We start from the raw sequence: 12517 nt of genomic DNA, 5'->3' as shown, positions 1-12517 counted from the left end.
TTGAAGATGTGGTGAGGGCATGGGTCGGAGGAAGATGGTGTTCATAACGTGGGTGGTGTCTTCAGTGCTGATGGGAGTCCAAGCGTTGAGGGTGGTGGTAGGGGGCGTTGGTTTAGTGGCTGGACGCGGAGTCTGGGTGCCGAAGCTGTTGTGTACATCAACGATTTTGCGGTAAAAGAACGTGGCGAGGGAGTTGCAGAGGTCTTGTGACGGTGTGATGTCGTTGCTGCTGGCGCTGGGGTTGGAGAGCTCTTTTACGATGCTGAAGAGTTCCTTGCTGTTGTGTATGTTGTTGTCCAGCCACTCTTTGAATGATATCTTTTTGGTGGTGCGGATCAGCTGGTGGTGTTTGCAAGTGGCGTTCTTGAGGGCTGGTACAAAAGGGGGTGGTGATGATGGACGGAGCATCTGGACCAGTCAACAGATCTGGGTTTAATCCATCACCATTCTTTAGCTCACTCTGCCACCCCAGTTCAGCTATGGCCATATGCAAATCAGTCTGACCCTGTGCCTCATGAGAACAGTCCAGCCCGAACTGCCAAGCCATGCCTTCCCTGGACCGGAAACAAGATTCCTAGGACCGGTTTCTGGCATTTCAGCCGTCTTCAGCCAGGCTTGCTTGAATCCAGTGGCAATTTGAGCAAGGGACTCACGTCTGAGCATACCCTGCCAACTTGTGGCGAACAAAGCGGTACAAAAGGGGGTGGTGATGGACGGAGCAGCTGAACCAATCAAACACTCACACCCAGTCAACAGTTCTGGGTTTAATCCATCACTGTTCTTTAGCCCACTCTGCCACGGCAGTTCAGACTTGGCCATATGCAAATCAGTCTGACCCTGTGCCTCATGGGAACAGTGCAGCCCGAACTGCCAAGCCATGCCTTCCCTGGACCGGAAACAAGCTTCCTAGGACCGGTTTCTGGCATTTCAGCCATCTTCAGGCAGGCTTGCTTGAATCCAGTGGCAAAGTGAGCAAGGGACTCACGTCTGAGCATACCCTGCCAACTTATGGCGAACAAAGCGGTACAAAAGGGGGTTGTAGGGCTGTCAGGTTTTCTGTCGTCTATTCGCGGTGCCAGGTTTTCTCGAGGGTTCGGCAGGATTTCTTTGATTCTATGAGGTTGTCAGTGAACCATGTGGCTTTCCTGTTGCCGGGCTTGCCTGGAGGGTTCTTCAGTGGTGCGAGGGCGTTGGCGCAGTTGGTGATCAACTGTTTGAGGTTGCGGGCTGCGTCGTTTGTGTCAGCGGTGTTGATTGGTGGGTTCTGGCTCAGTGGTTCTGGCTCAGTGATGTAGCTAGCTGGCCTGTGGTGACTTTGCTCCAGCATCTGTGGGGGATCTGTTGCTGGCGGTGGTGGGAAGTGGTCTACTTAAAGGTGAAGTGGATGCAGCTGTGGTCGGTCCAGTGTAGTCTGGTGGAGTGGCTGAAGGTAACGTGGCCGCTGGCAGAGAAGATGGGGTCGAGCGTGTGGCCGGCGTTGTGGATGGGGGCGTTCACCAGTTGCTTGAGTCCGAGGTTGGCGAGGTTGTCGAGCAGGGTGGTGGTGTTGTTGTCATTGTTGTTCTCCAGGTGGAAGTTCAGGTCCCCTAGGAGGATGTAGTCTGATGAGGCGAGGGTATGCGGGCTGATGAAGGCGGCAATGGCTTCACTGAATTGTGTGCGTGGGCCCAGGGGTCTGTAGATGAGGGTTCCTCTGAGGGTGGTCTTTGGGTCGGTGTGGATCTGGAAATGTAGGTGTTCGGCGGCAGGGAGGGTGTTTTCGGAGTTGGTTGTGACGCTGATGATGTTCCTGTAGATGATGACAATTCCTCCTCCGGTTTGGTTGACGCAGTCATTCCGGATGATCTTGTAGCCGTCTGGGATGGCTATGACGATGCCGGGGGCTGAGGAGGCGTTCATCCAGGTTTCCGTGAGGAAGGCGACGTCTGGCGCTGTTGTATCGAGGCGGTCCCAGGGTGGCATACCTTCCATATCTAAATATTGCAGTAAATTAAAAAGCTCTGAAAAAAGGACCAACTTCGCTCTCATTTTGGTTTGTGTATTTTATTCAAGATTTGTCAATAAGCTTTGCCATGACCGCATTTACGGTAGTACTCAATTAACTATGTGTATAGCCCTAAGAGACTGTGAATAAGAATATATATGGAAAATAGGATTTCTCTACATTACCTTCCTTGCAGGCACAGTTTTCTCCATGCAGTACCTTCCAAAGTGCAAGTAGTATAGTTGGACTGTACTCTGCTCATTTTATGCATGTGCGCTTTATTGGATTAGGGGCGGAAGCCCAACTAAGGCAATAACAGCAATACTTGTCAGGGTGAACAGCAAAAACACCTTGTAATGCATTTACAAAGCACACAACTAGTACTATAATGGAAAAGCAACACAAGTGAAATGCTAAATAATTTACATACATAAAGTACTCTTTAAATGACTAAAGTTATACCGGAACTACAGAAAATATCACAAGTACAACTAAAGATAGTGACTTATTAAAGCCTTTCACAAATTAGTGCGAAAACGAGAAAGGACAAACTTTATATAGGTATTTACGTGTGTGTGCATAATAATATTTTCCTTTTTAGGGACAAATGGCTTGCAGACAATATTCTTCCGCAGTCTTACATTGTAAGCAGGCACGCTAAAATCCCTTTTGATGCAGTGCGTTCGCTAGGTGCTAAAGAGAATGGACAATGTGTGGTAATGTTATGTTTATATATGTGTTTAGTAGATGTTTTAGTTAGATGAAGTTTATTCAGATGCAAAAGGCACAGTATGCCTTGAATAACTATGCTTCTTATTGGTATATTTACAGGATTAAATTTGTGTTACAGATTTAAAATGCTTTTATTGTAATAAGAGTGGCTGGGGGCCCATAAGTTTACAGTGGAGACATTTAACATTGAACATGGCAGTTGTTTTTGACATGATGCTGTCAGCATGTCCCTGATTTTTTAGGGTTTTCCATTTTCTTGGTACAGTGTCGAGTTTGGTAGGGGTTGTGAACATTTCTCATACCCAAGGGGAGGGATAGAAACTATTCATTCACTCATCAAGTTCTTTTCCTCAAACTCTTTGTTGCTGTGCCTGCAAATATGCACTCTTTCACGCTTTGGGATTTGCACATTGCTGGAAAAGTTTGTTTTCGAGTATGTCTCTTCATCTCCTTATCCAAAATATGTAGAAAAGTTTATGTTACACTTGTTGCATCAAGAATCCATAGGAAATGTTAATTTCCTTGTATGAGTAAATGTTATGGTTAGATATATTATGTCCTTTGAAGGTGATGCGGCCATGACCAGAGGAGGGAACCTTTGTTCATTTAGAAGCAATTTAAATGTATATGCCCTTGGAAATTCATGATACCGTACAGATATGATGTACACTGCTCAAATTTGTGCCCTCAAGGTATGATACATTGCTTGACAACTATTAATATTGTCGTGCCCACACATAATAGAAAGAAAGTGCCCAATGAGGAATGATAATCCATGTTGAATGCATTAATGACTACACTTATTTATACTGCACATGTAGTACAATGAGCTGTGGGATCAGGTGTGCACAAAGGGGAGGAGCTATATGACTAATTTCTCACATTTGCAAATGAGTTGTTTCCATCCACTTATAACATTTATCCTCATGAACTAAAAGACTAAGATACATATTAAGACCACGGGCTCTGTATTTTCTATTTTTACAAGTATTTGTTTCCACCTTCTTACACTAAAGTGATAATAGGCAAAGCTGCACTGTGCCTGTGTTCAGAGAAAAGACAGAATATAAAACGAGTTGTGCATCCACTGAGCTGTTCTGGATTGATGCACTACCATTTGTTTGAAAGAGTGTAAAGCATAACCAAACTTAGTCCACACAGAGTCCTGTTCTGGCTGGCCTGTGCACATCTCAGACCACATGTAATTTGCTCTGCTTTCAGAAGCTGATACCTCATCATCAGGTACTACAGGCCCTTCCTGACTGAACGACACCAACTGAATACGATCTCCAACCAGGAGACTGGACCCCTGTCAATATCCACATCAGACTTCACTGCCGGTCCAGCTGTTCCTCTTGCCAAGGTGTCTAGGGTGAGGGGCTAATCTCCTGGACCCACGGCCCTCACACCAAGAAAGTATCTGAACAAACGCGAGATTAATAGGCACCAATGGCATCACCTGCAGTTCGACTAACACCATCCCGATACAATCTTCACTCCACCTAAGCACCAAGCGGGTGCTAAGAGGGCAGCTCATGATGTACACCACAGGGGCCCAAGCATTCAAGCGGGCCCAGTTCCCCAAAAGTACCTGGTAGGCATTAAATGCTGGTAAACCTCTGATGCCACAGACAATTGATTTCCATATCATACAAAGGTGCTAGTGCTCCCCTCAATAGGAGCGTGGGACCTGCTAGGTAGTTACAAGTATACATCCCTTTCATCGTCTGTGGTTCTGGCTAAATCTGCTGAAGCTTCCTTTCTAGAGCGCCTCACCCTCGTTTTAGAGTACCTATTGCTCAAGTACTGGTGACCTCTGATGCAATAAATAGGGTACAGGAGATTGACCATTTTTAAGGTTTCTTTTGCAATTTTTCGAGACACTAATGACTGGCACCACTGCAAGTCCTGAGAATAAATTCCTATGGGTACAAAAGAAATATCTTTTACTATATTGCTCATGGTGCGTGCAGATTTCATCTACAGACCTTCTACTAGGATCCATGAATGACATTAAGTACGGATTTGGCAATACAATGAAGAATACAAATGTACAACATGCTTTGAGGGAAAAGCACTATATTGAATGAGAAGCAAAAAGTGATGCACAGTTACATGTACTGTATAATATAGGATTTGTGCACGCCTGCCACAACAGTGCCTAGTACATAGTAACTTGTGGGGTAATAAGGGACATCACCTCCACCGACTACTGCTGTGAAGAAAGGACCTACACATGACAGCCTGGTTACGTGTCTAACATGCACTGCCACAAATAACAGAATAGTGCGGAATTCCTAGCTTAAGAGCTACAAACAGGTTTGATTGTCTTAAATTTCACATTAGACCAGCAGAACGTGGCCAGCCTATGCATCCTAGATAACTGGTGCACAGGGAGGAAATGTCTTTTCCACGTATGCATACACACCGATAGCTCCAATATTTAGGTTTTGTCATGATAGACTCATCCGATGAACAACGCCCAATAGGCTGCACAATTTGGGAAAAGACCAGAATAGGCCCAGAGATACCACAGACAGTGAAATACAGCGATAGTAATTGTTACCTAAGTTAGAACAGCCAATATCTTAGACATAAAATTTAGGACTAAAAACACCTGCATGCCATTCTTAAACATAACATGTAGGACTAAAAACACATGCATGCCATTAGGCGCTATGGACAAATTTTTTTTTTAGTTTTATAAAGCGCGAACTAGACCCGATGATATCAGGTATAAGAGCGCTTTACATAGCGCCAGCTTTGTTACACAAGGACAGGTTCCTTTTTTTTGTTAGGCACGGGGAGATTAAGTGATTTGCCCAGAATCACAGGATGTTGAGATTGGTTGCCGAGACTCGAACCCAGATCCCCAGCTTCGACTTTGACCCCTCTAGCCGTAAGGCTACATCCTCTCCCAATGAAAAATTGAGTGATAATGTAATACCAGTGTCCCTATATGTGACTTTGACTATGTTCATGACTATACTCCTCCCCGGCACAACATATTAATAGAAATATCATGCCCAAGGAAGGTTGGGACATCTTCATATGGGACGTTGGACACTCAAGGACCTTGGCACAATGCATCAGTATAGCCTCTTGTATGGGCATGACCACAACGTCAGGGGAAGGGAATTACTGGAAATTACCAAAGGACTTGGCACCCCCCCCAGTGGATGAAAGGGCAGAGGGGGTCGCAAGTTTAAGGGTCTAGGACACAGTGATCACACCTTAGTGCATAAAGTACACCTGAGATGACACATGTGGAGATATCAAGAACAACTCCTATGCATAATACACACCATACTGCACCTCCACCACATGCAGAGAAGAAGGAATAGACATTGAGAAAAGGAAATAGGAAGTGTGGGATGCATCATTGATTATCCAATGGCAGAAATGTGGAAACCATTTTGGGTTATCCTCTAATGCCAACAGCCTGACCAGCTTTATGATACGCAAGTGATTACAAGAGGGCTGCAGAACGTGTGTAAACGGCAAGTGACCTTCAGAGAACCTATGTAGCCTTATGTTCATAAACAGCTTTTTTCGCAATGCTTGCTTGGAAAGCAACACATGGGACACACAGCATATATGCATAGATACATCAAGCCAAATAGCGATCGTAATAGCTGCGAAACAGCGATTCCGATTGCAATTGCCGCTCCCGCAATTCATCAACTTCAAAAGCAGCAAATAGCGAATTCGCAAAACAAAGAATCGCAAAACCAATTGTCAACCCACATTGCGATTCCGTAACAGCGATTTCCCACATTTTCTGCAAAATAACTTGTGAATTCACATATATCTTGTGAATTCGCAAATATATTGCGAATTCGCAAATTAAATCGCAAATCAAAGTCATCATACATCGCAAATAGCGAAAATGCCCAAAATCGCTAATAACGAGTCGCAATTTAAGGAGAAGCTAAACCAGGTGGTAACCATGAACTCCAAATGGAAAAAAAATGCAAACAATAAACAGGTGTAGGGTAAAACAAACACACTTAAGGAGACTCAGTAGGAGCATGAGGAAAATCACAATGCCAGGTCTCTACATCGTGGCAAGGCGGCTGAGGCTCCAGGCTGCAGCCCAGAACCGAGGCAGGATCCAGGAGCGCATTTTCCGGCTGCGCATTACACTCCTGGGCCAGACTGAGGAGCAGACCTACTCAAAATACAGGCTAAATGGGACAATGGTAAGGAAGCTCATCAGAGACCTTGACCCCCTGATGCAGCACCCAACATGGCGGACCAACGCCGTGCCCACCCTTGTCCAGGTCCTGTGCTGCCTGCACCTCCTGGCCTCCGGAAGCTTCCAGGGGATAGTCGCATATGCAGGGGGCATATCACAGAGTACCCTGTCACGCTGCCTACAGAGTTTCCTGGACGCCATGCTGAGCCGGATCCACCACTACATCACCTTCCCAACAACCCAACAGGACTTAACACAAACAAAACTGGACTTCTATCACAACACCCAGTTCCCCCATGTAATTGGCTGCATCGACTGCACCCACATTCACACCTGTCCACCCGCTGAGACCGAATACATGTACCAGAACCGCAAGTCATACCACTCACTCAACATCCAGATGGTCTGCAATGCGAAGACCATCATCACCAACATTGTGGCCCAATATCCGGGGAGCACGCATGATTCGTTCATCTTCCGGCACAGCGGCATACACGCCCGCTTGGCCAGGGGTGATTTTGGCGAAGGACATCTCCTCGGTAAGTACACATGCCCACATACAGTATGTCAAGACCATGTTGCTGCGCATAACAGGCACTGACCCTCTGCTCCTACCTTCAGGTGACAGCGCCTACGGCCTCCGTTAATACCTCCTCACCCCATACCTCAACCCTGCTACACCACAGGAACGGCGTTACAATGCTGCGCACATACACACAAGAAATGTTATTGAGCGGACATTTGGCATGTTAAAGAGTTGATTCCGCATCCTCCACAAGACTGGCGGGGCCCTCAAATACCAGCCTGAGGTCTGCTGCCACATTGTCGCAGTGTGTGCCATACTCCACAATATTGCCACCAAGCGGAGGATACCTGTGGAGGTGTCTGGTAGTGAGTCTGAAGGGGACAACCTGCCACCTGCACATGTGCATCATGCACGAGGGGGGAATCCTGCTGAAGGACACAGGTGCCGTAACAACATCACAATGAACTACTTCTAGTGCACCCATACCCCTCACACAACACTGCACTCATGCATGCCACATGAATTAATGACATGAGAAAGATTTGTGTTCAAAATAAATTCTTATTTTTATGTTCTACAAGCTGTAGATGTGCTTTGAATCATCAAAAAAAATTACAACTGTATTGCATCATACAGGCACGTGTGTCCAGGGCTGGCGTGCGTGGTTTCATCACCATGGCACTGCCGGTAATGTTTATTCAGTCACTGGCGCCTCCTGCCGGACGCACCCTGTCGCCTCTCCAACTCCACGTTGGGAGTATCCGGCCGTGATGCAGCACTGGGCCTGGAATTGCGGCGCCTTTCTGGTAGCACCTGCACAGACAGGCTGCTCAGGCTCGATGTGCCCTCACTGGCATCATCACTCCACCCTCCTTGCATGGCCATGGCTGCACACCTGTTGATTCTCAACTGTGGTGGTAACCTGCTCCAGGTCCCTTGCTACATCTTGGCAGCATTGTACCATTTGAAGCTGCATGGCCAGCGACCTGCGCGACAGTTGTGATGTGGCGTTCCCTATAAGGTGGTTCGACTGGGTATAGGCAGACAGCCTGGTCAGCAGCTGGCGGTGGCGTCAGCGGGTGATGTCCTGCTGCGCCACCATCATTTGGTTATTTTCTTTCACTGCAGCCGTTAGCTCCTGCACACTTTCTGTCAGCTGGTTTATATTGCGTGCAGTTTTGTACAACTGCAGCTGCATGGCTTCCATGTGCTGTGCCTGCTTGCGGTGCACAGTTAGGATCCGGGCTTCAATTCCTAGCCCTAGATTTTGGGCCTGTTGCTCCCTGTCTGGTCGTGTGGCCACGGTGCGCTGCTGCGTCAACGGCCGCTTGCCTGGGATCGCACAGTGGCTGTGCGGCGTGTCTGCCTCCTGGGTGGTGGTGAGGTCTGATCTACTGCCATGCGTGACGCCTGGGGTGGTTGTACTCCTCCTGTGGCTGCAGGGGTGGCCCTGTGCATTTGGGAAGGTGCTGGTACTGTTGCTGGTGCAGGTGCATGTGACGGTCCAGGTGCTGGGGCTGTCTGGCTCTCTCCCTCCGTCTCATCTGGAGTCTCCGTGATATGGAGTGCCTCGCTATCTGTGGTCTCAGCATCTGCGGCACCTGTGATGTGAATGAGTGCATGATTAATTATATGATTCGGGCACCTGGGATGTAGCGACATGCATGCAGACTTGCATTCCCTGACTGGCTTTAGGGGTATGTTTCACTTGACTGTTCTGGATGTGTGTGGCTGTCTGGGCACATTGTCACACTACAGGTCCCACAATGCAATTGGGCGTTTTGATGGGCAGGGACTGCATTACTGGGTTTACCAAATGGCTGGCTATGGAGGCATGGGCATTGTTAGGGTACGGGGTCGCAGTTGCATGGCTCTTACCTTGTGATTGGTGTGTGGCTCTGGAGGTGTCTAGCTGAGTGACCCCCACGCAGGCTGCAGGGTTGATGGTGTCCTCAACCAAGTCCTCCAGTGGTGTGTTAGCGGGAACTGTGGACTCTCCTCCTCCCGTGGCCAGTCTCTCCCGCAGCCTCTCTGCAATGCATTCATTGGCACGGCCTCTGAGGTCATACCACCTCTTCTTGAGGTCATCGATTGACCGCTGTGTCACTCCTACAGTATTGACCTTCGCCCTGATGCGCAGCCAGATGCGCCTTTTGTCAGCATCGGGCACCTTCCTGGAAAGTTTTCCAAAAAGCTTGTCATGGTCCCTGCTGACTCCCTCAAGCAAGTACTCCAGCTCTTGTTCGGAGAACTTGATTTTCCTCTTCCTGTCAGTTTCACTGCCTCCTGCTGCATCCTGGGACATTGTGGTTGCAATGTGTGTCCTGTATTGGGTCTGCAGGGTGTGTCTCCTGGAGCTCAGTGCTGTGCCTCCTCCTCAATCCAGCTCTGTATTCCAAATGAGTCATGGAGCTGCCTACTTCCTGGTTGTGATGTCATCATTGTGCTCAAAATGCGACCTCCCGTTTTTGCGATCTCGCAATCTGCGAGAACGCTATTTGCGATTTCGGTATTTGCGAGAATCGCAATTTGGGGTTGGGAAACAGGCGATTCTGCGAATTATTAGCGATTTAGGGAAAATCGCATACGGCGATTGTGGGCAATTGGAATCGCACTTGATTTGCTATTTTGATGATGCATCCCATTCTGCGAATTCTAGATAGCGATTCTGTATTTTTCGCTATTTAGAATTCGCAGAATGGGTGCTTGATGAATCTGGAGGATAGTTAGGTATTGTGAAAATACTGTCTACTGATATAAAGACAGCTGGACTGTGGCAATCACACAATGTCCATCTTGTATCGCGCCACTGGCACGTATCACCTTCCTTCTCTGATTGGTTATATGCCTATTGTTTGTGTAATGATGTCCTTTCTCGCCAGCAACGCACAATGTATTTGTTCATAATTCTGATGAAATATCCCTATAATTTACTTGTAACTATATGTTCATTGGATATGTATGTAGCACCCCCTTTGTGGTTTATATTATAAAAGAAAAGTGTAAAGTCAAAGCACTCCCTATTTTCCAAATGTAAGCAATTATGTACAAAAACGTACTCAAGGATGCGTGCTGCTTGGCTGCAGGTTGCCAAACAAAGTATACAGGAAAAGGAGCCGGTGGAATACCACCAGTATGCCAGGCACACTGCTTAAATTAAAGTATTAATGTGTCGTCACTTCAAGAAACCACACTTGTTTAAGACAATTATAACAAGAAAATAATCAATGAATGATTTGTCACAAAAATTAAACTCACAATACTGAGAACTGATAGTCCACGTATTTGTATTAAATGAAAAAAATTTGTTTTACAAAGAAACACTGTGCTTGTAGTCAACAAGAGAAATAATTATTCATACAAAAAGGATGAAACAAATATCAAAATATCAATAAATGCTTCATAAGTATACAAAATACTTGATAGGATAGTGACTATGCCCAATGCATTTCGGGATGATTTCCCTTTTTCAGGGGCACTGTAAAACTAAAAACACAAGAAAAACAGAAAGAAAGACATCTCTGTTACATCCATTCAATTACGAATGAAATGATTCAAGCAATAAGCATTCTAGTAATGTATAGCTGCATCAATGCAACCAAGGAGTAGAGCCACCGGTTAAAAACAGGAAAAAATGACCTTATATGACTGCTCATAGTCAATTGCTAGTAGTGAAAATATGTGCCACCGTAGAGAGAAAGGCAAAAATTCAGACAAAGAATGTGTGACCAGTTCAATAAGTGCTGATGCCCGTGAAAAAATAGAGGAGAGAAACGTGTGGTTAGAGCATGCTTGCTAACGAGATACCCTCAATATCAACAGAGGTGAATAAAACACTCACTAATATCCTGTCAAAAATGTAGAATCCACTGTCTGCAGTGAACAAATGTTGTCCCTATAACAAGAGAAAATGGTGATGTACTGAGAACTGTGATAGAACTCACAACAAACCACGTGTCATCAAAGTGAAATAAGCACTGTAGTACTTACTGCAAAGAAAACAAAATTGCTACCTCATGAGCCAAAAAACGCTATCAAGGGGACTGCTGCTCTGGAAAAATGGGAGACAATATAATCCAATGTACAATAATGTCATTACCAGTTCACAAACACCACTAATGAGGGCAGCGTGATCATTTTTACCTGCTCACGGTGAGTAAACACTGTGACTGAAAATCATTTATCTGTCCCAAGTCGCGCCAAACATAAAGAACTAAACGCTGGTGGTGAAACCAGCGCGGTCGACTCTCTCTTATGTAACAGAGCGCAGAATTATCCTAATGGAAGTAAACGTAGACAAACAACCTCAGCCAAACTGCTAGAATCCCGTGAACTGGAACACTTCCCCACTGCCGGCAAAAAGCGCTTACCTGCCGCTATAAGAGAAACTCCTGCACAGAAACCGTTCCGACAACTCTAGCAAGTCGGAATCAAATACGCTGTAAACCACGTTCACAAAAATGCCGATTTTGACAAACATAGAAAGAGGACAAAAGCGGCAGCCATCTTAAAGGGTTTAATCACATTTCTTGATTCCTCAACTAACTGGTGAAAAAAACTGGATGTGAACAAAAGAGAAAGAAAAGAATGAAAGAAAAGATAATGGTGAAACCCAGCTTAGTGAATGAACGAAGACAGGAATCATAGGATCTGTACAGAAATGCTGCACCGATTTATGATGTAAAAGAGTGAAAATTATGTAAAAAGAAGTGGCAGAATACACATACCATTACCACTAATAACCAGTATTGACCAAGTCATCTTTCACAGCACATTGGACAGGACACCAACATTCCAATGCTCAATTGAAATTTACCATCTTAGAAGTACTCATACATAAACTTGGACAAGATCCACAAAGATTACTAGCACAGAGAGAAGCTTGGTGGATCAAGCATTTGCATACTCCTACTCCGGGGGGACTCAATGACAGAATTGAATTGTTGTGCTTCCTTTAATTCATTTCCTCACAGGAGTTTTATATGTTCCAATGATACTGTATTTTTATGGATGCCAACCTTCCATGTATTCCTTCAGACTGTATGTGTGGCTTCTTGTGGTCAACTATAGTCAATAC

Source organism: Lissotriton helveticus, chromosome 6, assembly GCF_964261635.1.
Source record: "Lissotriton helveticus chromosome 6, aLisHel1.1, whole genome shotgun sequence".
NCBI lineage: Eukaryota > Metazoa > Chordata > Amphibia > Caudata > Salamandridae > Lissotriton > Lissotriton helveticus.
Note: the sequence above shows the minus strand (reverse complement) of the source record.